The 18,180-nt window shown below is 42.1% G+C and overlaps 1 pseudogene across 1 annotated transcript; it reads right to left on the bottom strand.

The window, feature by feature from the left end:
• Positions 1 to 8,428: 8,428 nt before the first annotated feature.
• On the bottom strand, positions 8,429 to 9,537 carry LOC307114104 (peroxiredoxin-1-like; annotated as a pseudogene). Its single transcript has 2 exons — positions 9,416 to 9,537; positions 8,429 to 9,145 (listed from the first exon to the last, which is right to left on the bottom strand). The product of its transcript is annotated as a peroxiredoxin-1-like (transcript).
• Positions 9,538 to 18,180: the final 8,643 nt, after the last annotated feature.

Genomic DNA, 18,180 nt, shown 5'->3' on the forward strand with positions numbered 1-18,180 from the left:
GTGAGCCCAGCTTCTGGCTGAGCGGTGCTCCCGCTGTGGGAGCACACTGACCACCAGGGGGCAGCTCCTGTGTTGAGCGTCTTCCCACTGCTAGTCAATGCACGTCATAGCGACTGGTTGACCAGTCGTTCGATTGTAAAGGTCACTTAGGCTTTTATATATATAGATAAATTTCTCTTGCCTAGAAAGGGAATGACACATTAGGAATTGCAAGGGTGGATTTAGTGAGAAAAATAAGTGAGCCATTTCAGCTTTCAAGGAAAATGAAAGGATAGTACTTTAGGTAAGGGATATGACTGTGGAAATAGAAAAACCACTACATTGAAGAGATGGGAGGATTAGTGATGGGCAGAGAGAAACAGGAGTGAGTCTGGCCCCAGGAACAGATGGTAGAAGACACACAACCGACATGGTTTTTCATTTCTTACCAGTTGCTACTCCAGTTTTTTGAGAAGTTCAGCTGCTCTAGTCAGTTTGTTCTTGGTCCTCTATTATAATAAATATTCCTTCTTTATTAAAGAGAAACATGAGATCAGTAGAGGGGGTAATAAATGGATTAATAAGGTGAAGAGCTGCTTAGTAAGCTGACACGTGAGTGACAGAGTGACCAGGGGAATTAATTCATGTCCCCTTATACTCAAAGTGTGAAGAGAAACCAGACTCAGCCAGAAGAAAAAGAAAGTCCTTCCCACTGGGCTTGCCTCAGACAAATCCCTCTCTCCTTTACCAACACATCAGGGGGCTCTCTTCTTCCAGGCAGCCAGGACCAATTTCAGCCACAAGAAAGAAAAAAAGGGGTGGGCAGGAGAAGAAGAGGGGAGGGGGAGGAAAGTGGATGATGGATGGGTTCCTAGGAACTTGACATCATCCTCTCCTCCTTTCCATCCACCTCCCTACACTTCCCTTTCAGAGTCCCACACTGCCTTTCAGGGGTGGGAGGGCTTGAGACTAACAAACTCCCCCAAAGAGATTTTCTGTAGCAGCAGCAGCAGCATCGGGCAACCTCACAGGAACGTGGAGCCTGGGGTCCTCACAGACACAGAACCCCCAGATCCTCCTCTGTCCTGGGCTGACTCACAGCTGGAGAGACATGTTCTGAGACTGAGCACAGTAGTCAGAGCTGAGGGGGTGGTGGAACTCATTTACCCCAGAGCCTCTTGTTGCTGATGAGAAAGCAGAAGCCCAAAGAGGGAAAGGAATTCCCTCAGGGCCACACACCTAACCTCAGATGCCTGCTGAGACAGAACTCATTTCCTTTGGAAGACTCCTGGGTGATAAACTTCTCAGTATAATTAACAATTTTGAAAACTCACAGTAGCTCATAAGTGCTCAGTAAATGTTTGTTGACTAAATAAACATAAGACACAAAAGCATGCCTGTCAGCTGAAAATTGACTAAAATCCTGAAACAAGCTTGGACAGAGAAGAGATACTGCCAGGTATCCTTTTGTAAACAGAAGACAACAGGCTGTGGGTAGAGAATATGAGGAGGTTCATCCCAGGAAATTAAGCACAGAGGAAACTGGACACTTATTCTTGTTCTATCAAGCACCACACTACCTCCCACCCCAGGAACAGGGTGAACAGTTCACAAGCTTCCATCAAGGTCACATGACCCAGAGCTGACCAATCAGTACATTTCACATCCTAAAACATAGTGATTGGCTCAGGGCTGGGCATGGGACCAGTCAAGTCCCATGATTCAGTCCCTAGTGTTGGAATCATGGGAGAAGAGAGTTCTATTTCAGTTGGAGAGCTGAGCAGTTATGAGCCTGTGGGTGTTGCTGGCCATCTTGCTTTCATAAAAAGAAAGCTGAGGTGAGAATGACAACAGCACAGAGGGAAATAAGCAAGAGGTCTAAAGAGTCATGGTTTTGTTTTGTTTTGCTGAATTCATGGAGCTCTCAGGTACAGTCTTGCCTGAAGCTGTCTGCACGTAGACATCTCAGTTACATAAATTGTTTTCCCCCTGCTTTGATTGTTTACCTCCAATCTAATCTGGATTTCCAAGTGGGTTCAAGTGGTATCTGTTGAGAGCTGGGTACTGGCCAAACCAAATTAATCCTCATGGGATTAACGCTGTTGAGTAGCAACTGATGTTTCCATTTTAAAGGGCAAGATTGATGCTCGAAGAAGGGAGGTTAGTGGTTCATAGTGAGGAATTGAGGAGCCCAACCACACACCAAAATTCCACAGCATGTACTCTGGGAAACTGCATAATGTAGTTTGTGCTCCTGACAATGGCTTAGCATCCTACCCGACACCCAGTGTCCTGTGAGTGCCTGAGACTTGGACACTGATACCTGGCAGTTAAGAGACTCATAGAAGCAATTTGCTCTGAAAGAAGGAAGGAAGGAAAAGAAAGAAAGAAGGAAGGAAGGGAGGAAGGAAGGGAGGAAGGAAGGAAGGAAGGAAGGAAGGAAGGAAGGAAGGAAGGAAGGAAGGAAGGAAGGAAAGGAGGGAGGGAGGGAGACCTTCCTTCACTGGTAACACCACACCCTCTCAGCTTTCCCATGCCTACCATCCTTTTCTCTAGTTTTGCTTGGCAATTAGTCATGCTCTTGTGACCACACAGGCATTCCCCCATTTCCAGCCTGGCATCTGGAACTGCCATGGGTGAGGCCAAGAGCCTTCGCCTACCCACTATACCAGAGAACATCTTCCTTTGGGTTTGGGGGAACCCTACTCCCCACTTGCACATCAAAGTCTTTTCAAGGATATGCAGAGACCCTCACCCAGTGTGAAAGGGATGTATCTATTAAGTCTTTTCCATGACTCCCTTGCGCCGTAGCTCATGCTCTCCTTTCTATGCACAAGGCTTCCTGTTGCTATAATAGGAGGCTTAGCTCACCATGAATCAATAGCTCAGCACTCAAAGGCAGGCATGAGGCTGATCTGAGAGCTGGGACCTGACACTCAAGCTGAAGAGGCTACAGAAGCTCACAAGGTCTGGAGGCCGTGCTTGGATCAATTATTTCATTTCCTAGGCTTCTTTATGGCTCTGGGCTTCTGGCTAAGGAGTAGTGCAGGTGGTGATGTCAAACTCTTCTAAAGGCCCACTGTGTGCAGGTTCAATGTGGACAGAGACAAAAAGTCAGAGGCATGCCACAGGGATGTTCACCTATCAGAAAGGACACACCAGAGAGATAGGACACTCTAGGCTTAGGAGCTGTTTTCATGGTTGCAGGGTGGGGAAATTGAGCAGATACACAGGCGTGCTGGAGGGCTTTTAAGAAAAGAGAATTTTAACTGAGACTCGAAGTCTTTACTGGTTAAATATTTGTTTGGCAGAAATAATAGAAAACTCAATTAAGGTTGGCTTAAACTACAAAGGTTCTAACATTTAATGTTGATAGACAATGGGAAAGATGGGAGGTCCAGAGGTGGCACTGTGGTCCGAAAATACCATGCACCTCGGTACTCCATTATCAAATGTTGGTGTACTCCCGCATGGTTGCACTATGGCTGTCTCCACTCCAGCCATTACATCTGCGTAGTTAGCACCGAAGCCAGAAGCAAGGGTGTAACTTATTTTCCTCCCACCTCTTTCTTTTAAGGAAGGAAAATTTCTCCCAAGAGGCCCCATAGTTGTCCATTAATATGTCATTGGTCAAAACCGACCCAATCATTAGCAGGGGGTTATGCAGTTGCTGTAACTGCCTTAGACCAACCCCAATTCCTTCCAATTGAACATCCTTAAGAAGAAGGCAATGTTGTCTGAGCAACCAACATCATTCCACCGTAAAGTAGAAATGGACAAGGTAGCTGAGAATTCAAAGCCGAGGGAACAGAAGAACAAGAGGAGCAGAATATGCAAAGGTACAGAGGTGTGGGAGACACCCTGGTGCTTGGGATTGCTGGTGGTTCATTACTGCAGGAACACCACTCAGGTGGGGAGAGGTGCTTTAGTTCTCATATTACCTTTTATACCTGGAGCAGGGAAGGCCAAGACAGTAAGGAGCTACTGAGAGACACAGAGCAAGAGAGTAAATGCAGGAGCAGGTGGAAATACCACAGGTATGCAAGGTTACCTATATTCTAGGAACTGAGCAGGGTTATTCTGTGGTAGGAAAAGTTATTAATAAATTCCGAATGCTTCTATTCAGATGATTACAATTGACAAGAGAGATTATAGGTGATATTAATTAATGACCTTAATTACTCATCTTGCTATTCAACAAGTTCAACAGCTACCTGTTTCTGGATGTTAGAATGCAGGACACTTAGCCCAGTTCCTTTACAGCCATGATGTCACACCTGTGATCCTGCAGCTCACCATTTCCACCTGACCTGGACCAGCCTGAGGCCTACACTCCCTGCCCAGGGTACTGAAAACAACCCAGCATTTAGTGTTGTAATTTATATAGGACACCCTCATCCTGAGTGTTAGGGTTAGGGTGAGAGTGAGAAGGACTGTATCCCAATTTACAGAGGAGAAACAGAGGCTGAAAGTAGGTAAGGGGCTGACGGGTGAGTTGTGGGGGTGAGATTTGAGCCCAGAGCCTGTATTTCCAAAACCACCATGCCACTTTCTGACTTCATAAGAGGGCGCCATTTCTGACTCAACAAAGAGGTTTGCTGAACCTAAGCTTCCTCTTGCCCTCACACCTCCATTTCCTATGGTCAAACCCTCACATCCTGGCACCTTCCTGAGAGGGAAAAGGGAAAGATACAACTACATTATAGATAAGACACAAAGATGCACATTGATGTCCTCTTGTGGACCTCTTGGTCATAATTAGCACCGGCCACAGGACCACAATTCCCCTCGGGCTCCATGCAAATGTTAGGTGATGTGAGTGCAGGAAGGTAACACAGGTCTGCCTTTCTCCCCTGCAGTACGGCTCACAGCCTTGCCCTTCAGAACCACATTCGTTGCTGTTGGGAGTCACTAAGATCATTCTCTCTCTCTCTCTCTCTCTCTCTCTCTCTCTCTCTCTCTCTCTCTCTCTTCTATTTAGTTGTTCTGATCCAGTCCAAGGGCTACATCACTACATGCTTCTCAAACTGGAGGATGCACAGCCCTGATTCTGTGAGGGAGCAGGCCAAACAAGAGTATCCAATGTATCTTTCTGAAGCACCAAGTTCATTACAAGACTTGGAAGAACCAAGTACTTTCATGTGAGAATCATCCCCTCACACAAACATGGAAGGAAAGAAGAACAGGAGAGGTGAAAAGGATCCCAGGAGAACAGGCTGGCTGAGTGGTGGACCTGCAGTGAGGGGTCCTTTCCTGTTGTCCCCGAGGCCATCCTCCATGCTCAGCAGGTATTTTTGGCCCTGAGTTTTGCAGGCCACAGAGATGCCCGGTGCCCTTCGGATGTGAATTTGTGCAGAGAACATCGTGGCAGTTTGCACAGCTCCACTGTCCACTGGATCTAGTGCTCTCTCGCCCAGGGGTCCTAGCACCCACAGTGTGCACATTATGCTCCTCTTCTTCTGGAAGCTCTCTGTGTCCAGCCTTTGGCCTTTCTCCCTGCACCACGTGACTGGGCTCCCTGTAGCGCATCATGGTTTAATTCTTCATTTAAAGTGGAGAATGCGTAGCTTGACCTCCATGGACTCTTTGGTTGTATCTCTTCTTTGGCTGTCCACCATTTACATACACTCTACATATTTCCGTTGCCATGCTTTTTTGTGGATGACCTGAAGCAGAACTTTTTAACACGTGAAGTTCAAGAACCTGCTTAGTGCCTGCAGGCCCTTGCTGGTTCCCTCTGGGGATCCTCAGCTGCTGCTGCTAGAGCTGGAGGTGGATAGGAACCTCCAGGGCCACACTGGAGGGCTGGACTGAAGACGATGGACCTGGCCTCTAAGCCATGGTTATCCCATAAACTTCCTCTATCCCTTGGATGAGAATCAACCATTTTAAAAACGTTGTTTCCAATTCAAAAGATAGGAACAATGGTACAAGGTATTTATTTTCTGCTCCCAATCTTTTGCTGCAGCTTTCCGAAGTTCTTTTCTATGAACAGCAGGTTCCCAGTGACCATCGTATAGAGAACCACTCCTAGGCTCCATATATCTACCACGGGGCCATCATATTTTTGGCCCAAGCAGTGTTCTGGGGCAGCATAAGAGAGGATACCACAAAATGTTCTCACCTTATCGCTCCCAAATTGCTGAGTCCAAAGTCCACCATTTTGGCGTTCCTATGAGCATCAACGAGCATGTTCTTTGCCTCAGGTCCCTGTGGACCATGCCACTTTGGTGGCTGTGCTGCACAGGTGATACCAGCTGACAGAAAATGCCTCAGGCCTCATTCTTGGGCACGCGGTAGTGGTCCTCCAGGTGACTGGATATGTTCCCTCCACTTAGGTGCTCCATGATGATGAAGAGTTTTCTGCTGCTTCCAGTCACCTCTGATAACTTGACTATATTGGTGATCGGATGCCTTCATGCATGGAAATCCTGCAGGGGAAGCCTCTGAAGGCTGGAGGATCCCTGCTGATTGATGACTTTGACAGCCATTTCTGTACCGTTCAGAACGTGTCAGTCCAACCTCCCCTTGGCTGCTTCCTGCAATGGTGTTGAGGAACTTGTAATGCCCACTTTGGGGCTCCTGGTCCACAGAGATGGCTGCAAGGTCATCTATATGGTGACTTGCTAATTATACTAATTGACAATACTAAAAAACTCTGCTAACTATTATTAGTAACTATGCTAAAGAACAAAACTAGTTATGCTAATACTAACATTAACAATGCTAAATATACTCACTACCTATGAAAATAAATACTAACTATGCTAAGTATATTAATTCTACTGACAATACTAAGTATACCAACTGTACTCACAAAGCTAACTAAAAATACTAAAAATATAAAAATAAAAATGAGTAAAACAGAAAAATAAAGACAAATGAAAAAAAATAGAAAACAAAAAATTTGAGAAAATTCAAAGAAAAAGGAGAAAAAATAAAAACTGAAAGAATACAAAAAGAATAAAGAAACATGGAAACAGAGAGGAAAGAAAAATTATAACTAATGGAGAAAAAAGAGTAAATAAAAGAAAAAAAATGGAGGTGGTGGGGGCCAGAGGAGGGGGTGTGGGAGTGACAACAAGCTAACAAGTACAAGTCTGATAGGTCACCACAAATCTGTTTATGGGCTACAAGGACAAAAACCTCAGCCTAGCCAGCACCTTCAATAGGAGGGTTTTTTTTTTGTAATTTTATTACAATGCTGCTTTATAAAGTCAGAGCAAGAAACCAGCCTTTCATGGCTAGTAATAAACCATAGTGGTTTCCTCACTTTTTATTCTGAAGATATCTTTACTCTAAAAAAAAATTAAAAGATCACAAAGACCTTTTGTTTATGTGCAATACTAAAGATTATCATTTGCTTTATTATAAATTAAAATCTGTAGGATGCATCAGTGACCTTTTCATTTATAATTTGAAAATCTACCATTAAAACATTCAATTCATTTTCCTTAAATTCTGATTGGTTTAAAAATATGCTACAACTTAACTGATATCACAATACTATAAGAAAATATCTGTTTCATAAGACATGGGAAGGTACATTATTAACATCTATAAAGCAGAGAGGAAGATAGCTTTCATTATATTTTTGCCAATAAGATCAGGAGCAGAAACATCAGAAACCTTGGACACCAGAGGTAGTGAATTGCTATATTCAAAGCATTGAAGGAAAAATGCTGTCAACCAAGAATCTTATATCTCACAAAACTGTCCTTCAACAATGAGGGAGAAATTAAGACATTCCTAGGTAAACTTAAAGCCATATGAAAAGATATCTATTAAAGTAAGTACATGGACAATTATAAAAGTTAGTACTATTGTAACTTTGGTTTGTAGCTCCACTTTTTGTTTTCTACTTAAGGGACTAATGTATTTAAATATCCAAGTGTTATCTTTGCTTTTGGACACATACACACAAATAAAAAATAACAAAAAGAAAACTGAAAAATTTACAAATAAGTAGAAATTTAAAAACATATTCTCAGGCAACCAAGGGTTAAAGAAGAAATCACAAGAGAAATTGGAAATTGCTTAGAGATAAATAAACAACAACAACCACCACAACATACCAAAATTTACAGAATGCAATGAAAGCAGTGCTCCCTAAGGAAATGTATAGCTATTGATGTATACATTAAAAAGATCTATAATTGATACCTAATTTTACACCTTACAGAGTTAGATAAAGAAGCACAAACTAAGTCCAAACCTAGTAAAAGAAGAAAATGTTAGAGATTAAAGTGAAGATAGACAAAACACATATAAACAAAGAGCATTTGAGATTTGAGATTAGGTATAAAGTATAATGTATATGTAATCGGAGTCCCAAAAGGAGAGGGGGAAAAAGAATAGAACAGAAGCAATATAATTTTCCAGACTATAATCCAGACTCTTCAGTCTGTCAATTAAGGCCTTTACAGCTTGGGACCCAATAGCTTTCTATTTACATCTTCTGCCTGCTCCATAAGTTCAGGCTATTTCCTCCAAAGAAAGAAAATTGGCTGCTCCTCCCTCCCATCGCCCCAACTCTGCATGAAAGGCCTGTCATGTCCCATACTACATCTGGGTTAAGTCTAAGATCTTGTGTTTTAAGCTTGGCAATAGTCAAAAGAGGTTTTGTTCTCCTGGCCATCCACTGCCACATGACCCTAAAACAGCCCCGCACTTCCTTCTGCTTAGAGAAATATTGTTTGCTCTTTTGGACGTCAGGTTTCATGGTATCACTGGCAGGCTTCCAGCCAGCTGGGCACACTTCCCGATGTTTGCCAGGGAACTGAAAAGCCTGAACTAGCCTCAGAGTCTTGTTTACAGAGCGGCCAACAGGGAGGGATGCTTACGGTGATCTGGTGAAGGATACAGTGATACGGGGTCCCCTGAATGAGATGCCTTCATCGGCCTTTGAGACCCCATAGTCCTGAGCAGTGGTGAACTTGGGGCCCGACACCAAGGGAATGTTCATGGGGCCCAGTCCTCCTTGTTTCTTGGGTGTGTTGACCCATGCCAGGTAACAGAAGTGAGAATCCACAGAAGCACCAATCACTTGGCAGTTGTGTTTCTTAAATTCTGCTGCTCTATCAATGAAAGAAATGATCTCCATGGGGCACACAAAGGCAAAGAGGGGTAAAAGAAGAATACATATTTTCCTCTGTAGTCAGATAGGCTGATATCTTTTTTTTTTTTTTAAAGAAATGTGGCTTTTCTTTTTTTAAATATATTTTATTAATTTTTTATAGAGAGGAAGGGAGAGGGACAGAGAGCTAGAAACATCGATGAGAGAGAAACATCGACCAGCTGCCTCCTGCACCACCCCCCCCTCCGCCGCCGGGGATGTGCCCACAACCAAGGTACATGCCCTTGACCAGAATCGAACCTGGGACCCTTCAGTCCACAGGCTGACGCTCTATCCACTGAGCCAAACCGGTTTCGGCGCCTGATATCTTTGAACTGACCATCTGGCATAACAGCTGTGGCTCTAAAGTTGGGAGCAGGGTGCCCAATTTTAGCATTTCCTGAAGACATCCAGCTATCAGCGGCACTGAGACAGAAATACCAAGACCATCAGGAGGATGACTCACATATCAATTACTTTCAATGCAAATGGATTAAATGCTCCAAAAGACATGTGGAGACCGGATGGATGACAGAATAAGACCTTTATATATGCTGTCTATAAGAGACTCACTTCAGATCAAACGAAACAGACTAAAAGTACAGGAATAGAATAAGATATTTCATGAAAATGGAAACAAAACGCTGGGGTAGCAATACTTAGACAAAATAGACTTTAAAACAAAGGCTATCTAATAAGAGACAAAGAAGGACCCAGCAATTCTACTTTATCCAAAGAAAACCAAAACACTAAATTGAAAAGACATATACATCCATATATTTATTGCAGCATTATTTAATAGCCAGGATATGGAAGCAACCTAAGTTGCATCAACAGACAAATGGATACAGAAGTAGAGCATACATACAATGGAATGGAATGGAATCTTGCCATCTGTAACAACATGGATGGACCTAGAGGGTATTGTGCTGAGTGAAATAAGTCAGAGGAAGACAAATGCTATGTGATTTCACTTATATATGGAATCTACAAAACAAAATAAACATAATAGAAGCAGAGTAATAGATATAGAGAATATTTTGAAGGTTACTGGGAGGGGGGTTGCAGGGAATGGTTGAAAAAGGAGGAGGGACTTAGAAGTACAAATTAATAGTTACAAAATAGTCATGGAGATGTAAATTATAGCACAGGGAACATATGTAATATTTGATAATATTGTGATAACTATGTATGGGGTCATATTCAACCAATCGTTTCCAAATCTCATGGCTGCATTTCTGAATACAACCCTCCTTGGATTCCTATTTTAGATTTTTGAGGATGTTGCTGTTTAATTTCACTAAAGCACAATCCCTATCCTGTTACACCTTCTTCAGAAATATTCTCAGGCTCCATATTGCCTACCAAATGAAAGGGTGGGGTGACAGGAAGAATCTAAACTTATAAGCCTTGGTGACTGGATGATTGATAGTATGGTGATACACCTATTTCTTAGTGTTAATGTGTAATTTAAAGATCATGTCTACAGCACGCTTATTATAAGCACCGGCACACAGTAACTAATTATAACTTTAAAATGGCAGGAAGTCCTTAGACATTATAAAGATCTCATCAATAGGTTTATATTTCCTCCCAACCCCTCTTCTTAGGCAGCTCCTGCCCATGTCCTCCCCATTTCAATTCTCTGCTTGCAAAGGACTGTGTATTAGTCGGTGTTCTCCAGGGAAACAGAACCAATAAGATATACATAGAAAGAAATTTTTAACAGGAGTTGGCTCCCATAATAATGGAGGCTGAGAAGTCCCATGATCTGCCATCTGCTAGCTGGGATCCCAGGGAAACTGATGCTGTAGTTGGAGTCCAAACCCAAAGGCCTGAGAACCAGGAGCACCAGCGCTGAAGAGCAGAAGAACATGGCTGCTCCATTCTTTCATTCAACACTCATTCTTTCACTGAGATATGCAAAGCATTAAGTTAGATACAGTGAAAGGAAGAGTGATATGGCCTGGCACTCATTCTTAAGAAGCTCATGTTTCTGTTAGAGTCACTGCTCATAACCAAACCTTCAATTAGGTGATTGCTCAAGAGCTATTACAGAGATGCCACCGTGGCTAATTTTTTTAAGGTTTGTACATGTGCACACCTGATACATGCAGTTAACTCCAGAGATTGAGAAAATGAGGCTCAACAAGGTCAAGTTGGTCATTTCCTTGTATGGTAGAAACGTCTATCTTGCAAATCATTTCTAAAATTATTTGCATTGCATACACAGAGCTAAATTACCAGGAAACTATGACATACATAATTTTTTCTTATCCATCTGTATTTCGTAGTGTGAACCTACCAAGTATTATTGCATTATACTTTCAGTATTTCATTTTGCTCTGAGGCTATGGGCATGCGGATGACCTATTCTTTTTTCATTTCCCCCATGCCTTATATTCAATATCTTTTGCACAAATAATAACCTAACCTTTCTCTCGTCAGGAATGTGTGAGAACAGATTGCTTGGTTCTCCCATGCTGCAGTGTAACTGTCGGGCAGCAGTGCTATTTTTACAGATACAGCAAACAGGGGGGTAATTTAGTGAGGACGGTCCCCTCCTATTAATCGAATCGCACAAAGGACCAGTCAAGATCTCTGTTCATACCACAGCCAGGCTGACGTTTGAAAAAGGCAAACTTTAATTTGCTACTTCCCTGCTTAGAATCTGTCTATAGTGTCCAATTACTATTGGGACGAAACACAAATTTCTTAACATGGCCACAGGTCCCAACAGGATCTCATCCTTTCCACCTTTCCCACGTCAATTCCCCTCTCAACCTCCTCCTCCTCTAAACTTGAGCCACTCTGACCTTATTCATCTAAACCAGATATTTTCAACTGGTGAGCTGTGAGAATTTTTAAAACATGCAATACCTGTCTATTTAGTCAGGGGCACTGACCTCTTTTCTATTAGGTTATTAAAAAAAATAACAATAACAATAGCCAACACAACAATAGCCATCTAGTGTGAATGTTTCAAAATCATACCTATTTTTGTCAGATATGCAAAAAATATATAATACATTGTTTGGTGTGCTGCAGAATTTTAGTAATTAGTTTATGTGTGCCATGAGATGAAAAAGGTTGAAAATCACTGTTCTAGACTTTGGGGCTGGACTGCCTGGGTTTCAGTCCCCAGTTGGCCACGGATGAGCTCTGTGATTATGGACAAGGTACTTACTTATACCTGTGCTTCAGTTTCCTCATCTGTAAGATATATATAATAAATGTATCCACTTGACAGTGATGTTATGAGGATCAAATAATCCATGGGAAAGTGTCCATTTGTGTCTGGCCCACAGATAGGGCTAGAGGAGGATTTCTATGATTTGTTTTTCTTGCCTAAGTGTCTAATACGTGCCTTTGTCTTTGTTTATAATGCTGCCCCCCCCAATCCCTTTCTTTAAAGGACACCTACTCTTTACATAAGAGTTTAAATGTTCTGTGCCTGTAAAACCTTTTCTCCCTCTATTAGACCAGGAGTCCCTGTTACACACTTGCCTAGCACCCTGTCTGTCCTGAGTAGCACTTAGAGCAGCAATCATTAATTAGTTGTTAATTTTTAAAATTCTTTTGCTTGAGTTCATCTCTGTGACTCTGATGGTAGAAGCCCAGTTCATCCTGCTTACTAGGATGTAACCCTCCTAACCTCCCTCCCTCCCTCCCCCAACATAGGAGCAACTCCTGATAGCTAAATTGACTGATCCATTTCACTTGTTTTCTCTTTCTCTTCCTGTCCTCCTTTTGGAATTGACAGTAGCAAGGAACCATGTGGCTGGCAGGGAGGCAGCAGGCACTCAGGACACAGCTGTGCTCTGCAATGCCCTCTGCGGTGCATCCTCATGAAAGGAAAAGTGAAACCGCTCAGAGAGAAGAACAATAAACTAGGGAACAAGTTAGAAGGTCGGAAGGTGTGATCAGCACATTTCTTATAAAGGAATAAATAGTCAGCCCGACGGTGCTCCTGAACTTGGGGCAAAGTCAGTCCAGCATAAATGGCAGAAGGTACAAATGGAAACACCTACAGAGACCTCTCGTACCCACCCTAGTTCTGCCTCTGGTGGAGTAAAGACCAGTCTGGTTGTCAAAGTATCCCAGAACCTCCCTCATAGTATTTGACGTCTCTTATAAGAACCCCAAAGCATTAGGCTTTCATCAGGAACACTTCCATCCATCTGTTTCCTCTTGCTCACTTCCTGAATGGTCTCTTCATTTATGTTTTCTCTTTCCCTCATTTTCTTCTCCAAGGCCAAAATCAATTCTGGTGAACTCCACAAAATATGTGTTAGGCCATAATGCTAACTCTCTCTTTATGAAAAAAATGCATTTGTCCATTTGTGAATAGATTTCTAATATATATATATGTATATTATATAAATATATAAAATCTTTTTTCTTTTCCTTTCTAATGATTAACAGTTAAACTGAGTGACTCCATTTATTTCCCTTTCTCATGCTTACACCGTTCTGCACATCCAGAGTTAGCCACTAGATGTCAGTCTTACAACTCAAATAAATTCTTTGTCTCTCTCCTAAAAGGCTTAAAAACAAGTCAACTAACTTGAGTCCCCTGATCATTATTGATATTGAACATCGTTTCATATACCTCTTAGCCATCTTAATGTTTTCTTTGAAGAAATGTCTATTCAGATGCTTTGCCCATTTTTTAATCAGATCATTTGTGGGGGGTTTTTGTTTGTTTTGGTTTTACTATTGAGTTGTGCGTTCCTCATATATTTTGGAGATTAACTCCTTATCAGACGCATATATTCATCAGGGAATTGCAAATGAAAACCTGTTTGCAAATATTCATCAGGGAATTGCAAATGAAAATCTGTTGGAGGAGGTTATCAAAAAGACTGCCAGCTGACCCACAAGTTGGCCCAGGCAGCTGGAGGTTCCTCATTCCTCTGTTGTCCTTGGATAATGCCTTCCATTTGCCTCCCAGGATCCCAGGAGTTGCTCCAAGGATGCAGCCTTGGAATAGAAATGGGCTGTTGAGACCATTGAACTGGTTATGTGACTGACCCTACTCACAGCTTCCCGTGTGCGTGACTGAGCCCAGTGAATGTCTTTACGTTAACTTTTAGAACTGGCCTGTGGATGGGTAAAACTACTCATTTTGCAGCTACTCAAGAAAACCTTTTTTAAAAAAACAGATATTTTTATTGATTTCAGAGAGGGAGAGAGAAGCAGAAACATCAATGATGAGAATCACTTTTTTATTTCTTTTTTTTATTATTGTTTTATTGAAAGAAAATCTTTGCCTGCCTCCTGCACACCCCACACTGGACTTCAAGCCCGCCACCCGGTCATGTCCAGGAATTGAACCGTGACCTCCTGATTCATAGGTTGACACTCAGCCATTGAGCCATGCTGACCGGGCCCAAGAAAACCTTTTATGTAAGTTCCATGGATCATTAAACTGCCACCAACAAAAAACAAACAAAAACAGTTCAACCTCAGATACAAGGGCAAAGACCTTTGAAATCCCCTGAAACTTCAAACAATAGGCACACAATGCCATGCATTAAGATATTCTTCATGAAACTTAATTACAATCTGTCTGTTTTGGGTTTACAGAGATGTAATCACACAGTTACCTCTCACGGACCTTTTCCAAATGGCTGAGACCAAATCAGTGCTGAGACTAAAGAAGCTCAGAGTGGTGGGACTGAAAGGGCCTGAATTTCTTCCACACAAAAATGGAATGTGACTTCTTAGTACAATCGTATTCCCTTAGACATACATTCATTTATTCACCAATATGTTATTGGACATGTTCTAGGCGCTTGACAATGGAATAAGAGCTAGAATATAGAAGTAAAAAAGATGAAATAGATGTAAACCTTGTCCACTGCTATGGGTTGAATTGTGCCCTCCTCCCTTTCCCCTCTCCCCCCACCCCCCTCAAAAAAAAAAGGTATGTTGAAGTCTCAGTATCTCAGAATGTGAACTTGTTCGGAAAGAGAGTCATTGCTGATGTAAGTAATTAAGATGCGCTCATACTGGAGTAGAGTGGGCCCTTAATGCAATATGACTGGTGTCCTCATAAGAAGTGGAGAGAGAAAAACACAGGGAAAGGATTGTCATATGATGATAGAGGAATAGATTGAATTGATGCACCTCCAAGCCAAGGAATGCCAAGGATTTCTGGCAAACACCAGAAACCACAAGTGGCGAGGAAAGATTGTTCCCTACAGGTTTCAGAGAGTGTGGACCTGCTGACACCCTGATCTTTAGATTTCCAGATTCCAGAACTATGAGATAATACATTTATATTATTTTAAGCCACCCCATTGATGGTACTTTGTTACAACAGCCCTGGGAAACTAATACAAAAAGATTCTACGATACAAGCAGGGAAATCTAATGCAGAATGATGCACGATGTTACCGTTGAAGTACAGTGTGCGATGATAAAAATATGAGAGAAATGCCCAGCAGAGAAGATCAGAAGAAGGATTTGTGGAGAAAGTGACCCCCATTCCAAAATCCAACACACATGGAAGATGCCAAAGAAATGCCCAATTAAATTATTGTGAAGCAGTAGACCTGTTTTATAAATGGAGATTAGCTCCTAATTCTCACGCCTTCTTTGCCCAGCTCAAAACTTTGGTCAGCAATAAAAATCTTATTAGATGTAAATCTACAGTCAAATGTTCTGAGACTCCAATTGTACCATATTTTATCTGAGGGTGGGGGGCGGGTGGAGAGAGAGAGAGGAGAATACGAGGAATCGCCACACATGATGATGGAGGACACTGGGAAGCCCTGCACTTGCAGTCTGGAAAGGCCTGAGAAGAACGTGAGCCAATGGTCTACATCCCAGTCTGAGTGCAGGAGGATGTGATGTTCCAACTCAAGCTCCGAAGCAGGGGGAAAAGGAGTGAATTATTCTTTCCTCTTCCTGTTCTTTTCCAGGCCTCAAAGGATTAGATTGGGTTGTACCCACGCAGGTTGGGAGAGCAGTCTGCTATACTGAGCTCACCGCTTCCTATGCTAATCTCATCAAGAAACACCCTCGCAGACTCTCAGAACAAGACTAATCTGGGACCCCATGGCCAATCAAGTTGAGGCATTAAAAGGTTGGTGCTGGGAGGAAATAAAGGAATTAGACCTATGCGGATATGGTTTGATACAGCACCGCAACAGCAGTTTCAAACCATCAAAAAGGCAAAGCTATGGGGCTTGTGAGGAGGTGACACCCATGCCCTTGGATTTATTAGTGTGGTGCTTGTTAAAATGAACAGTCAATCCTATTAGCCTACCTGGTAAATTGTGTTTATTTTACAATCCATCTTTAGATAGAACAATACAAGTAGTGGCATATCTTTACGGGAATATTGAGCATAGTTTTATGAGTAAGGGACAATCAGACTCAGAACTAATTTCTTCAAGCCCATCTTTATATATCATAGTTGGAGTGGCCTGGGATACAGCTTGATCTGGGCCCACTGCTTCTCTTCATTTTCTCTCTTGCTGCTTCCTTTTTTCACTAACGGCTGGATGATAAGAATAACAAACAATAATAATAAAGCCAAAATTGGTGAACTAGAAGATTTATAAAAAAGCTTGGCTGACAAAAGAAGTTTGTCTAATAATAAACATGTTAATGATATGTGGTAAATCTCTCTTATCACCAAAGTTTATATAGTTTCTAGTCAGACCTCAAATATGCGAGGCTATGCATGGACATGAAACAATGTGAGTTTCACTCATTTCAATTTTCATGTTAAATAAAAGGGAAAATATGCTTTGCCAGGCTGTCTCCAGATGCTGTCCTAACCTAGTGTAGAGAAAACGCTATTTAGACCCACTTTGAGCATGTTCTTTGGACATAAAACATTTCTCACTCTTTACTAGGAAGGATTGAGCAGCCCCTCTGTTGAAACTGACTCGGAGGTAGTCGAGAAATTGAGTGGCTTGATAACAGAGTTCTCTCTCTCTTTCTCTCTCTCCTTCCTCCTCCCTTCCTATTTAACTATTATGTTTGTGAAAGGGCTTTATTTTGTGTTTCTCTTTGGCAGAAATCTCCGACTCACAGATCCTCTGTTCTTTATAACAGTTATAGTTTCCACACACTAAAGGTACTAGAGACAACTTCTCCATGTGTATGAGTCGCAATGACTCAAGAGAAGTCCTGGAGATTATGTAGACAAATAGCGAGCCTACTGGGGGAAGGCAGGAAGATGCAAACATGAAGGCTGATTGGATACCTTAACTGAGTAATGAGATTTCTGCTGCAATCTCAGGAGTGACTTTCCTAACTAATCTCCACGGTTGCTCAGGGTCAAGCCGAAATTGGGGAAATGCTTTTCGGAGTCAATCAGAGGAGTGAACTGAAGGTCCGCTGGGTCTGGGCACTGGCTCCCTGCACCACATGCCTTCTCACGGCCTCCTTCCCCAAGCCCTGCCAGCACTCTTGGCTTAGACATCCAGGAGAAAATATTTCACGCCCCAGCATCATGCCTTTGAAATACTGCCTTCCTCAGAAAAGCATTGGAAAGCAGTCTGACTTAATCAGTTCAGCACTGGATTAGTAACACCACGTTTTAGTAGCTCCTCTAATGAAAAAGAAATGTAATAATATCTATCCAGAACCAAACTGCCTAGCTTTATATTCTGGCTCAGCCATTTGCAGGCTTTTAGGAGACTGCAATTAATAATATACATATAGTAACCTGTACATAATACAGTGACAGGTGACTCAACATCTAGATAGAAAATGCTTTATGGTATACTGGCAAAAAATTGAAAGAGTAAAAACACTTTTTGAAATACAGCAGTAGAGAACACTGTTAGCAAAAATGTTAATTAATATAGGCTTTGTGAGAAACAATCACAAAATAGCTATTATTTAATATACATATATCCTTGGTTTCAGCAATCCTACTCCTGGGAAACTACCCAACAGGAATAAAAATGGAAGGATGTTAATTACCACATTATTCATCACAGTAAAAAAATAAATATAGCCCTACCTGGTTTAGCTCAGTGGATAGAGCCTTGGCCTGCAGACTGAAGGGTCCCAAGTTCGATTCCCGTCAAGGGCACATGCTGGAGTTGCAGGCTCAATCC

Source organism: Cnephaeus nilssonii (assembly GCF_951640355.1).
Source record: "Cnephaeus nilssonii genome assembly, chromosome: 18".
Classification (NCBI taxonomy): domain Eukaryota; kingdom Metazoa; phylum Chordata; class Mammalia; order Chiroptera; family Vespertilionidae; genus Cnephaeus; species Cnephaeus nilssonii.